The following is a 13,504-nucleotide window of genomic DNA, read 5'->3' on the forward strand; positions in this document are numbered from 1 at the left end:
CCCTCTCTCACTGTGGGTAGGAGTGAGAAACAGAACAAAGATAAGCAAAAGAATAGAAAATTGTGTTCTTTCACATAAGTCTTACAAAAATGTAAAAATGTTTCACTCACTGCAGTTCATGTATTTCTATTCTAGATCTTGAATTAAGAACTTTTGGGCAAATGTTTGCTAATGCCAACAGATGACTTAGTCCAATAAATACAGAACACAAGCACTGTCTTTAGGAATCTTTTGCTACTAGAACAGAAGGACAATAATGGGCCAGTCACTTAAATTAATGCTTTTGGAAGGCTAAGTCCTCTTTAATCCAGTAGTATTTCTTCCCTTATTATCTTCATCTGTAAATTCAGTAAAATCTTTGCTATGGTTTGGATATGAGGTGTCCTTCCAAATCTCTTGTGTTAATGTAGGAATATCTGGAAGTAAAATGCTTGGATTGTGAGAGCTGTGACCTAATCAGTCTAACCTAGTTTGAATGGACTAACTGGATGGTAACTATAGGCTAGAGGAGGTGGGTCACTGGAGGTATGCCCTGGAAGTATATGTCAGTATATATCTTCCCTGTGGCCCCTTCTTCCCTTCCCCCTTCTTCTCTCTTTGGTTTCTGGTTGCCAGAAGGGGTGCAGCCTTATTCTGCCACACCCTTCTTCCTTGTTGTTCTGCCCAGAACAACGGAATCAGCAGTCTATAGATAGCAACCTCTGATACCATGACCCAAAATAAACTTTTCCTTCTCCAAGTTGTTCTTGTCAGGTATTTTGGTCATGGAGATGCAAAAGCTGACTAAAACAATCTTAAATTCCCTATCCTGGGATAAACTGTAATCTGCATTCTAATGCATTGGTATTATATCCTTATAATGTGGTAGAGATAGTATATAAAGTAGCAATTTGTGTATTATTTCTCTAGTTTGGTTTCTTGTTCTTCATAGTACCACTCAGTAGAATAGGCTCTCAAGAAAGAGTTAAGTTCAAATAAAAAAAAGGAAAATTACATTTCTTATGTACCTGAGTTTGCAGATTTCATATTTTTACCTATCATATATATGTATGTATGTATATATGTGATATATATATATGTGTGTGTGTGTGTATATATGTATATATATATATATATATATATCTCAAAGGCTTCTTGGCTTTTTAAAAATTGAGATCCAAAATTAAATGAATGAATAAGTAAAATAGCCTGTAAAGAATTTATATATATTTGTCCACACCAAGGGAGTCAATGTGATTACCAAGTCACATATTTGCTCTGCTTGTGCTATTGCTTTAAATCTAAATTATTCTGCTTTCATAAAATGACATAGGCTGGTATCTGGCTAAAACTTAATGAAACTCTCAAGAGAATTCCATTTTTGAACCTGCAAATTTTTCTAAGATTTGTCTTCAAAAAACTGCAGTATCTCTGAAGGTCAGTATCAAGAAAAGAGAGGAAGGACTATATTGTTTTAAGACAGAATTTACTCACTCTTTTTACCCTTTAGAGAACCTTGGACCTTCTTCAGAGACCTCTTTCGAAGATCTACTCTAATCATAATTGAAAATCTGACTACATTTTTTCTTCAGACTACAGTACCTCACTGTCATTATAGCTAAGGCACCACAGAGAATGGAAAGGACTAGAATCATTCTGACCACTGACAAATATTTTCATCCATTGAAAGACTTTTTGTGGTAACCTACATATAAAACTATATGCTTTTTAATATTTATTTTTGATTGGTTGCAAATCCAGTTATCTTAATGCAGTGAGCAAAGTGTTGTGTTGGTTTTCTCTCTTCTTTCTAAGCATATTTAACATTTAGGGAATGAAATGGTCTGTGGGTTAAAATGCAAAAAAATAAAAAATCTAAAGATGAACAGATTAAATATAGTTGAAAATAATCTCTGTAGAACCAAGCCACAGAATTCTAGTGGAGACTTGAATCTCTGCATGAGACAACTTTCTTTACTTGGTATTTAGACATGGATCTACTTAGATGGAAATCAACCAGAAAGGAAAAGTCAATTTTGTTTATCTTCACTTTTGACTTTATTTGAGAGGGAGTATCTGGCTAGCACAGCATCCTCTTCAATTTGTTTCAGTATAATGTGCAGCAGATACACTTGATTAATGAACTGATTACCAACTTCTTTAATTATTTTTCCAGTATTTTTTTCATTACCAAAGCTTCAGCTAATTCTTTACATTGGTGTTCTTTAGCTGTGATACTTTAAAAACTTAAAAAAAAAAACTTTGATCTCCTAAAAAAGGATGACCAGGGGATATGAAAAATGGCTAGTTTTCCTCAGACCTCTCTAACACAGAAATCCTGTATCTTTCATTTCTCTAAAAGCTATACATGTAAGGAATCACAAAGCTTTTGCAGCAACATGTAGTTGTTAAGATTATACCAAGCATTATGGAGAAAATTCTGGTTTTTATTAATAATTCAGTAATATTTAAGCCACATTATGGGTAGAAATGGCAGAAATGAAATATTTGATAATTTAGCACAATGATAAGCAAGGCTAGATATTGGATTTGATCTCTGTATTAATTTCTCATTGTTGCCAAACACAATACCTCAACACTTAGTGGCTTAAAATAATAAGCCTTTAGTATGTCAGTTTTTATATGCTAAGAGACTGGGTTTAGCTTGGTAGTGCCTCTGATAACAAGGTTTAATGAAGTTGCATTGAAGCCACTTGGCAAAGGCTTCCTTTCCATCAGAGGGTTCAATAAGGGCAGGACTTTCTTCCTAGCTCATTCCCCTGGTTACTGGCAGCCAAAGTTTCTGGACATGTGAGCCTCTCTATAATCCACTTAAGTGTCCTCACAACATGGCATTTGGTGATTTATGAGAAATACAGGGTAAAAAAGATGGAAGAAAAACAAGGTCTTTTTGTGTGTGTGTGTGGTGCTGGGGATTGAACCTAGGGCCCTGTGCATGTGAGGCAAGCACTTTACCAACTGACCTATATCCCCAGCCCAATCAAGGTCTTTTTATACCCACATCTCAGAAATGTCAGAAGTGACATCTCTTTAGTTTTTCTATATTCTTCTTTGGAATCCAGTCACTGAGCTCAGTCCATACTCAATGAGGCAGAAATCATAATGAACCCTCATATAGGCCGTTTACCATACCTACTAACATGTTCAAATTAAATAGACATTTAATTTGAACTAAATTAAATGTTTACTTAAATAAACTTGAGCTTTATCATAACATTACCTAAGTGGTCTCTGCCCCTTCCAAATTATCCTTCATATAGAAGGTATAATTTTGAAATTCTACTGCTTAAAAATCTTTATGGTTCCTGACATACAGAAGGATATTCAAACTCCCAGCATAAATTTGGTCTTCCAAGATGTGACTTCTCACTGTAGTTGCATAGGACTACTTGTAAACATTGAACACTTTTCCACCTCATACTCATTTCTGTCTGATATACCTCATTCCCTGTCTTCCTATTCCATTTTGCCTATTAAAGCTTAGACCATTCATTTAGGACATGGTTCAAATACTTTTTCTACCATGAATGATTCTGAGATGCTCCTCATGAAATTCAATCCTTCCTCTGTATGTCCATATAATTTAGTTTTTTATCTGTATTACAGCATTATGAATATGTGCCATAACAACATTATTTGAATATAGCTTGCCTTCCACAATCAACTATATACTCCTTGAAGACAGTGATCATGAGTTACAGAGCTTATTTTTCAATTTTTACAGCACCTAGCACAATACATTGCTTATAATTCAGCACTAAACAAATGCATTTTAGGTTTAATCATCTGTGCATAATTTTGTATAATTTTTTTATATAATTCAGGCTGGTATTGAATCTCACTCAATCTGATGACATATTCTTTGGTGACAATGTTTTATGATGTTTCAGGGTATATGATTCTTAATCCAATATTTAAACATGCTAGAAAAAAGTGTAACCAGACTGTTGTATTTATGAGAAAGAGGGTGTGAAGCCAAAATGCCATTAGAAAGAAGAGGTAAATGATCCAGTACAGAAATTCTACCAGTCAGTATTTCTAGAGTGGAATATTTGAAGGCATGGGAAATATACTGTTACAAATATGAAATGACTAGGTTCTTTTAGTACATTTGACATGCCTCCACAATATTCTCTTTTAATATTCAATTTTAAAACAGCTGATCAAAATGCTCAGGATAATTTTCATGTAGTTAATGAGTAAAGATGAGACTAAAATAATTATTTTTAAATTAAAAAGCCAACTCATATGATTGTTATTTCAAAGAGCCAGTAGTGCTAATGTGGCTTCATATGGTCAATAATACATCTGAGTGCCTTGGTTCTTTCTTATTCATAGAAAATTTTACATTGAATATTCAAGGTTAAAACTAGTATTAAGTTTCCACAGAGATTTATTTTTGTCTTTATCCATAAAATGCCATATATCGTAATAGCTGAGCCTGAGTTTACATTGATATATTTTAAACTTTAGTTCTTTATGATATAATTGGTTGTACTTTCCTTGAATCCCTCATCTAGTAAACTCCTTAAAAATCATAGAATTCCTTGGTATTATAAATGTTTCATTTATATGGCATCTCTATAAAGTATAAAGCAATTATCTCTTTTAGATAGTGCTTTCCCTAAGGATGAGTAAGAGATTGGAGTGAATATTCTCTGATGTTTATTTATATAAATTGTTTTCACTGATGTTTCCACATAGTAGGACCACAGTCTTTTAATGATTTTTTACTACATATAGTACTTGAAATGATGATTCATGATAATCAGTATATCAGCAAATATCAAATTATATTTGCATTATTTCTTATTTTAAAAATATAAAGCTAGATAATAATGACTTTAGGCATTATCTTTTATTTCCCAAGCATAAAAATATCTATTTTCATAGAGCTGGGGTTGCGGCTCAGTGGTAGAGTGCTTGCCTAGCATGTGTGAGGCACTAGGTCGATCCTCAGCACCACATAAAAAAATAATAAACAAATATCTATGTGTCCATCTACAGCTAAATATTTTTTTAAAAGCTATTTTCACAGTACTTTATATTTTCAGGATCTTTCTGCTGATCTTGAGAATTCAACTTCATATCATCAAAATCATTTTCTCAATATACTTTTTTAAATAAAAATTTATTTTAGAATAATTTTAGGTTTAGAAAAAAAACTACAAGAGTTGTACAGAAGTTCCCATCTAACCTGTGCCCATTTTCCCAAACTGTTACTATCTTACATTACTAAGCTACATTTGTTATGAGTAATGAATCAATAGTGGTAAATGATCATGAACTGAAGTTCGTACTGTATTTGAATTTCCTTAGTTTTTACCTAATGTCCTTCAGGATCTCATCCAAGATATCACATCACTTGTAGCTTTTGTATCTCCTTGGGCTCCTTTAGATTATGAGATTTCTTAGACTCTCCTCATTTTCAATGATTTTGATATTTTCGAGGAGTAATGGCCAAGTATTTTGTATGATGTCCTCAACAGAGTTGTCTTTTTTTTTTTTTTTTTTTGGATTGAGCCAAGGGGTGCTTAACCACTGAGAAACATCCCTAGCCCTTTTCATTGGAGACAGGTTCGCAATAAGTTGCTTAGGGCCTCACTAAGTTCTGAGGCTGGCTTTGAACACATGATTATCCTGCCTCAACTCCTGAGCTGCTAGGACTATAGGTGTGCACAACTGTGATTGGCTAGCAGGGTTTTTTTTTTTAAAAGGTTTTTCTTCACAATTAAACAAGGGTTATATTATTTTGGGGTAGAAGACCACAGAGGCAAAATAGAATTCTTAACACGTGAAGAGAGAATATATATGTCTTATCACTAATGATGTTAACTTTGATCACCTGGATGAGATACCCAATTAACCTAATTTTCATCATTTTTGTTTATCAAAAATGCATGAGAGACTTAAAGTAGTAACAAGAATATTATCAGGGAAACAATTTCTTTCATCTTACATATGTATATACTAAGTAGTCAGGGTTTATGAGGATGTTGAATTTATTTTTCATTGAAACATTAAAATTGTCAGCTACCTATGGGGAATGCTAGAGAGAAAGGATTAAATTTTTAAAATTAAGATTGAAATTAGGGCTTTTATACTGAGTAGAAGTTGTCTTCTGTACAGTTCACTTAATACATTAAAATTGGGAACAATTATACATGCTATTAAAATAACATTGATATAATATATATTTAATCTCTTTTATTGTGGTACCTGAAAATTCTCATGTCTAATTTTAGAATATGGCCAAAAATTTATTAAATAAATGATATGGATATTTTATAAGATCAGGTATGAATAAAAACTAGGTTTAAAATTTAAGTAACCCTAACCACAAAGATTTAGGCAATATGAAAGGGCAGAAGAACGGAATAATAAAAATATGTCAGTTAGATGGAGCATGACTAAATGGGTGAGGTGATATCTGTGAAAGATATGGGAAAGAAAAGGCTGAAAAGTTAAAAAGCAAATAAATAGCTGGGTGCAGTGGAGCACACCTGTAATATCAGCAGCTAGGGAGGCTGAGGCAGGAGGATCACAAGTTCAAAGCCAGCCTCAGCAACTTAGTGAGCCCTAGGCAACTTAGTGAGACCTTGTCTCAATATAAAAAATAAACGGGTTTGGGGGTGTATCTCAGTAGTTAAGTGCCTCTGGGTTCAATCTCCAGTACCATTTTTTAAATAAATAAAGTTACAGGAAAAATAAGGTTGTTGGAAACTATAGAACTTGGCCATTAAATCAGCTGAACATACTTTTTGTTTTTCAGAAGCAGAAAACTCTGTGTGTGTTTGTGTACATATTTGTAGTACTACTTGTTGGAGAGCATATATATAGACTCTGAACATAGGTATTGATTGATTCTAGTGCAAAAATCATTTGCTTTTAATATTTACATTTGCTTTTAATATTTTAATTGAGTAGAATGAGTAGACAAATTAGTAGATGCAGATCACTGTAATTCCAAAGCAAACAATTTCCTTTACTACAACATGGTCAAAGGAGATGAACTGGATTCTTCAGAAAACTACCAGAATAAATTATTGAGCTTTCCCCCTCCCATTCTAAAAAAAATTAAATTAACACAAGATGACTTGCAACCATCGTAGTAAAGATTGTTTCAGGAAAGAATCATCAATAGTTGTTAAATCTAGAGGAGGAATTGATGTAAAGCAATGTGTTTACATAGTCTTAAAGTGTCTCCTCATGGATTGCTTATTAGTGGAAACAGGAAAATAATACCTATAAAGTAGAGACACCAGGCAATACATTGACCAGATGATCAAAATTAATGTCAACCAATGAGGGACAGAGAGACACTGTTTACCCTAAAAATAATATGCTTTGCCATTCTGGACAGGAGGGTATAATCTGAAATAATCCCAAGAAAAAAAGCAAATTAAGAATATTCTATAAAATAACTGAACAGTATTTTTTACATTTAATAATTTGATAGAATATCATAAGGAGTGTTGCATATTAAGGAGACTACAAAGACACAATGAGTAAATGCAATATGTGATCCTGGATTGGATCCTCTATTGTAGGGTAACTAGTATAAAAGATATCATTGGAGGGGTCTGGGACTTGTAGCTCAGTGGCAGAGCACTTGCCTTAGCACATATGAGGCACTGGGTTCAATCCTTAACACTATATGAAAATCAACAAATAAAATAAAGGCATTCTGTCCATTTACAACTACAAAAATAATGTTTTTTAAAAAGATATCATTGGTAAAACTGACTTAACTGGAATATGAACAACTGAATAGGTGAAAGTAATATTTTAATGATAAACTTCCTGAATTTGGTAATTTTACTCTTGTTTTCTAATAATCATGTTGTTAGGAAGTTGTCACTGAAGTATTAAAAAGTAAAGGTATATAACAAAGTAAATGTGGTTATGAATTTTATGGGTTCATTTTCTGCTGCCAATCACACAAACCATAGGTAGGGCAAAATAGAAGGAAAAGAGGTTGACTTTTGCTCAAGCTTTGGAGATGTAAGTTCTAGGTGCTTCATCTGGTGATGGCCTTGATGCTGGCAGGGTCCTAAGGCAGCATGGGGCATTGCATGGGAAGTAACAGGGAGTGCATGTGCGTGTATGTGTCTTTTCTAGTTTCTCTCATCTTAAAAAGCCACCAGGATTCATTCATGGGGTCTCCACCCTAATGACTATCAAATCCCAATCACTTTCTAAATGTCCTACCTCCAAACATCATTGTCAGATTAAGTTTCTGTCCTCTTAATACCTCACATTGGGGATTAAATTTCAACACAATAAGCCTCAGGGTATACACAAACCCTAGCCAAGCAACAGCAATGGTGAATGTGAGTAAAGAGTATTATAGGAATTTCAGTATTGTTGCAACTTTTCCATAAGTCAGAAACTATTGCAAAATAAAAATACTTGGATATAAAGATGGGTTTTGGGAACTGAATTATCAAATAAGATAAAAATTGACTAATTATATATTAAGCACCCAGGCAATAACAATTTTCTCAACTGCCTTTTGGAGATCTCATGCTGGTATAAGTCAACCACGTGTCCCCAGGACACTCACAAAGTCTATGGAGAGGTTCCTCCTCTTGAAGAGGAAGAACTAATGTCTTCAGATGGGTTTATATTATGTTAAGTGAGGAGACAGAATATTTATTAGTTTAAGATTGTTTCTATAATATGCTAGGTACTTCTAAATTATTGATACCTTTCTTCAAACAGGATTACAAAATAAAAATATTACAGAGTTAAACCTACCAGCACTTTTGGATAAGGGATTTATTTTTTCAGATTGTTAACCTATTTCTACTTCTTTCCGACTCCTAACTGCTATGGGAGCCACTTCCTTTGTTTCAAATAGCCAGCTTGCCCAGTGTGGGGGAGAAGCCTTTTTTCTGGAGATGACAGTGGGCCACAATTCAAAATGGAGTCAGATTTAGTGACACTTAAGATTTGGCCTAGACTAGAATGCAAAATGAAATGTAGCAGTTTTACAGCTCACCAAACTGCCTCTGCATTCAGTCTGAAAAAAAAAAAAATGATCCAAAATGTTCAAGTTAGCTTTTCAGAAATATTATGGTTGTAAAATCTGTGACACCAGTAATAGTTGTGCCAAGCATGGGTTTTATTTTAGTAAGTTGTTTACCTATGCCAATATTAAGTGTACTTCTGTGCAAAAAGATGTGGATAATAGTTCTCTTTATAGAAAAATCAATGTACCCAAATAGTCATAAAATATAACAGTGTGTACATGTACATGCATTATGCAAGTACAAATAGATCTATATTGTTCCAGATGTGATCTAATCATTCTGGAAGTTCCGTTTTGGTACATGATAGTAAAAAATGCTGAATGGGCTTTTTTTCCTCAGAGTGAAGCCATACATTTCGTGTTACCACCAGCAAATTATATTTGACATGTAATTTTAAAATGAAGTTACTCTAATCTAAAATAATAGTGTAACAACAGGGATAACCAATGAAGCCTTTCATAAGACAAAATGGATTTTAAAATTCTAGTGAGTTTTAGTTACAAGTAATTAGAAATGCAATTTAGAACACATAAAATGTATTTCTTTCAATGGTTAATTACATTAGAACAGCTATTGTTACAAATGGTGATGGACTAATAAATTGTAATAATCACCTCCCTAAAAATTGGATTGCAATGTTTTAATAAGCAGTATATATGACTAGAGAAACCTATTTTTTCCAACCCCAGAAATTTACTTCAGTAAAGTATTGTGTTGGATTATAAATGGATACTTACACAATTTTGTGTGTATAAGTATATACACATTTAACTGTGGTCTTATTAAAGAGAATGGGCCTCTAAAAGGTATCTTAATTATGATCTATGCTATGTCTCTAAAACTTTAAGTAGTACAGCAGATTTTACTAGAATATATACTATTCTACAAATCATTTCAGGTTTATGATGGCAGGGTATGGTAGATCTTTCTATCTATCTAGATTCCCTTTCTCCAAACTACAAATGTTATCACAATTTCCACTACTGCGAAGAAAAGGAAGGGGAAAGAAAGTAAAGGAAAAGGAAAGAAAAGCTTGTAAAATGGAAATGAAAACGGAAGGAATATGGGAAATGACAAGAGGAAGGGAAGTCAATAGGGAATGGGGAACAAAGGAAGGGGAAGTAGAAAGGGGAAAGTGAATGGGGAAAGGGTAAGGGTTAGAGAAAGCCCAGTAAACCACCACATTCATGAAAGCTTGCAGAAACTCATTTGTACTAGCTCTCTTATTATGCAAAGAATGACAATCATCAGGAAATTGAACAACCTAAGGTCACACCTGATTTTGCTAACCTACAAATAACATGGATTCTTTTAATTTTAAAATGAGATCAAATGCAAATGGACAGCTGTGTTAAATAGAATAAATACTGATGTGAATATCATCATGAATTTTATATCATTTTTAAAAGATATCTTAATAACTGTTTAGTTTATACATGAGGGGTTGTTTTTATAATCATATAGCCAAGTATAGCACACACCTTCCATGAGCATTTCTTCTTTTGCCCCTCAAATATACATCTCTTCCAATCATTGGCTCCAGTCATTTCATTTAAGATAGTAGTTAAAAAGATGCTTCTCAAATAAAGAAATATGAACAGTCAATAAATATATGAAAAATATTTAACATCTCTAGCAATTATAGAAATACAAATAAAAACTACACAGATTCCATCTCATTCTACTCAGAATGGCAATTATCACGAATACAAATAACAATAAATTGGTGAGGATGTTGGTAAGACTAGTATAACTACTATGGAAAGCAGTATGAAAATTCCTCAAAAAAGTAGGAAAGGAACCACAATTTGACCCAGCTATCCCACTCCTTGATATATATCCCAAAGACTTAAAATCAGCATACTCTACTGACGCAGCCACATCAATGGTTATAGCAGCACAATTTACAATGGCTAAGCCAACCTAGGTACCCTTAAGCAGATGACTGGATAAAGAAAATGTGGTATATATACACAATGGAATATTAGCCATAAAGAAGAATGATGTTATGACATTTTTAGTAAATGGATGGATCTGGAGACTATCATGCTAAGTGTAATAAGGCAATCCCCCTTAAAACCAAAGGCTGAACGTTCTTTCTGATGTATGGATGCTAACACCCAACAAAGGGGAGGAGAGAAAGAATAGATGTTCAGTAGATTAGACAGAGGAGAATGAAGGGAAGGGAGGAGAGATGGAAATAGGAAAGACAATGGAATGAATTTGACATAACTTTCCTATGTACATATATGAATTCAACATCCACAAGGCTGGGATCCTAATTAGAATAAGATATATTCCATGCTTGTATAAATATATCAAAGTAGATAAATAAATAAATAAGCTGGGCATGGAGGCACCTGCCTGTAATCCCAGCAGCTGGGGAGGTTGAGGAAGGAGGATCGCGAGTTCAAAGCCAGCCTCAGCAAGCGCGAGATGGTAAACAACTCAGTGAGACCCTGTCTCTAAATAAAATACAAAATAGGGGTGGGGATGTGGTTCAGTGGTCCAGTGCCCCTGAGTTCAATCCCTGGTTCAGAAAAAAAAGAATAAAAAATAAAACCAATTCAATGGGGATGGTGAAGGAGAGAGAAAGTGGAAGTATTGAGGACTGGAGTGTATATTCCATGCTTGCACAATTATGCTAAAATGAACTCCCCCAATACTATTTGTAACTATAATGAACTAATAAAATTTAAAACTCTAGTTCATGTACCTTCTGGCATTCTTTTCTCTAACCACCATCTCCTAGGCTTCCATTTCTTTCATGTACTAACTTCTATTATATCTGTCTTCAGCGAGATATGCATTTCCTGTTTTTGGACCCCTGCCATCCCCTCCCTTTTTTTCAGCTATCAACCTCTTCAAGAGCTCCAACCCCTTTCTGTCTATAGCCTACAACCTATAGTCCATGGTTGTGCTATTATTTCATTGTGGGTAGTGGTGGCTGGCTAACTCAGCAACCACTCCCAAGGACCTTCTCTCTTGCCTTTAGAGGTAATATCCTCTTTACCAGCATCTTTTGCACTAAGGCAGTAACATGATTCTTGTCAGTGAGATGCAAATGAAACTATTTTCTTTACAAAAGCAATGAAGGATCTGGCATTTTCCTCCTTCCATTTTCTTTCTGCCTTGAATGCAGATGATACCTGATACTAAGGCAGCTCTCTTGTGAACTTGAAGGAAAGGTGAAAAGAATGATGAGATTCTAGCTTCAAAACATTTGAGCCATTGAACCACATCTATCTCATGCTCATTCCATGAGAATAGTTCTTCAAGGGGTACCAACTGAAATCTGAGGTGGCTCCTGGAATTGTTCCTCTATGGAAGTTCCTAAAATAATAATTTTTCTTTATTCAATACAATGATATTGGAGAAAATTTCACTCTGCTTTTCAGTCACTTTCTGCTTGACTAGTTAGGTTTTCTCATGCCAAGGTCAACTCAGTATTTTGTCCCCTTAAGTGTTGAATACATTGACATTCCTCACTTTCTTTTTCATCTTCCCAGTCCCATGATATAGCTGAAACCTCTGGTGACTTTCCTGTATCATGTGCCAGAACATGGTAAACAATCTCTACAAGTCACCTAATGTATGATATAATTGGGGATAGAGAACAGATTATGGCTGCCAGTGTGTAGAACTGGGAACTTCTGGTGAGAGGGGGAAGGGTATGAACAGGAGCTGGTAACATGAGGGAGACACTGTCTTGATTGCAATGGTGGTGAGACAAATCTATGCCTGAGATAAATGGCACAGAGTTACATATGCATGTGTTGTATAGGGTCAACTTCCTGGTTTTAATGTTGTGCTGAGATGAGGTAAGATGTAATCACTGGGGGAATGGGGCAAAGGGTGCACGGGTCCTATCCTTTTCTGCCAATATCTGTGAATCTGCAACTATTTCAAAATAAAAAAAATAACATTTTAAATAATTAAAAATCAGAAAAACTGTAAAAAATCCTATTAGCAATTACTGTTATTATAGTAGTATTACTCTATTATTGTTCTTTATTAAATTAGCACTAAAGTATAGAGAAGGAAGAGAGTGGAAAACTGCTGTCAAACTCATTTTCCTCAAATATAAATTAAAGGGAGAAAAAAAGGCATGGCAAATACCTTAAAGGAAAATATTCCTCATTTGTCTACAAAGAACTATGGTCCTCCTTACTTGAGATTTTGACTTCTCAAGCCCTGGATCTGTCTTATATCTTGATTATGTAGATATTCTTGGTATAGCATTGTTCTGCCACAAGTTACTACATCATTGCCAAAAATAGAACTCTGGTTGTTTTTTCTCTAGTCTTCTCTCCAGGCTTCTTGCCATACTCTTGAATCTTAAGTATAATTTCTTTTGCTAGGAACATTTGCCCTTCCCTTAACTTCTCTTTTCCTGTTTCACTCCTACACATCTCTTGTATCTGTTTAGAATGTTCCAGGAGGATTTTCTTTTTTTTTTTTTTTTTAAG

The 13,504-nt window shown here is 34.2% G+C and overlaps 1 protein-coding gene across 6 annotated transcripts in view; it reads right to left on the minus strand.

Moving 5' to 3' along the window:
* Diaph2 (diaphanous related formin 2) overlaps window positions 1-13,504 on the minus strand; it is an 831,690-nt gene that overhangs the window by 55,809 nt on the left and 762,377 nt on the right. The gene's annotated exons all lie outside the window — the stretch shown is intronic.

Source organism: Marmota marmota, unplaced genomic scaffold, assembly GCF_001458135.2.
Source record: "Marmota marmota marmota unplaced genomic scaffold, marMar, whole genome shotgun sequence".
Classification (NCBI taxonomy): domain Eukaryota; kingdom Metazoa; phylum Chordata; class Mammalia; order Rodentia; family Sciuridae; genus Marmota; species Marmota marmota.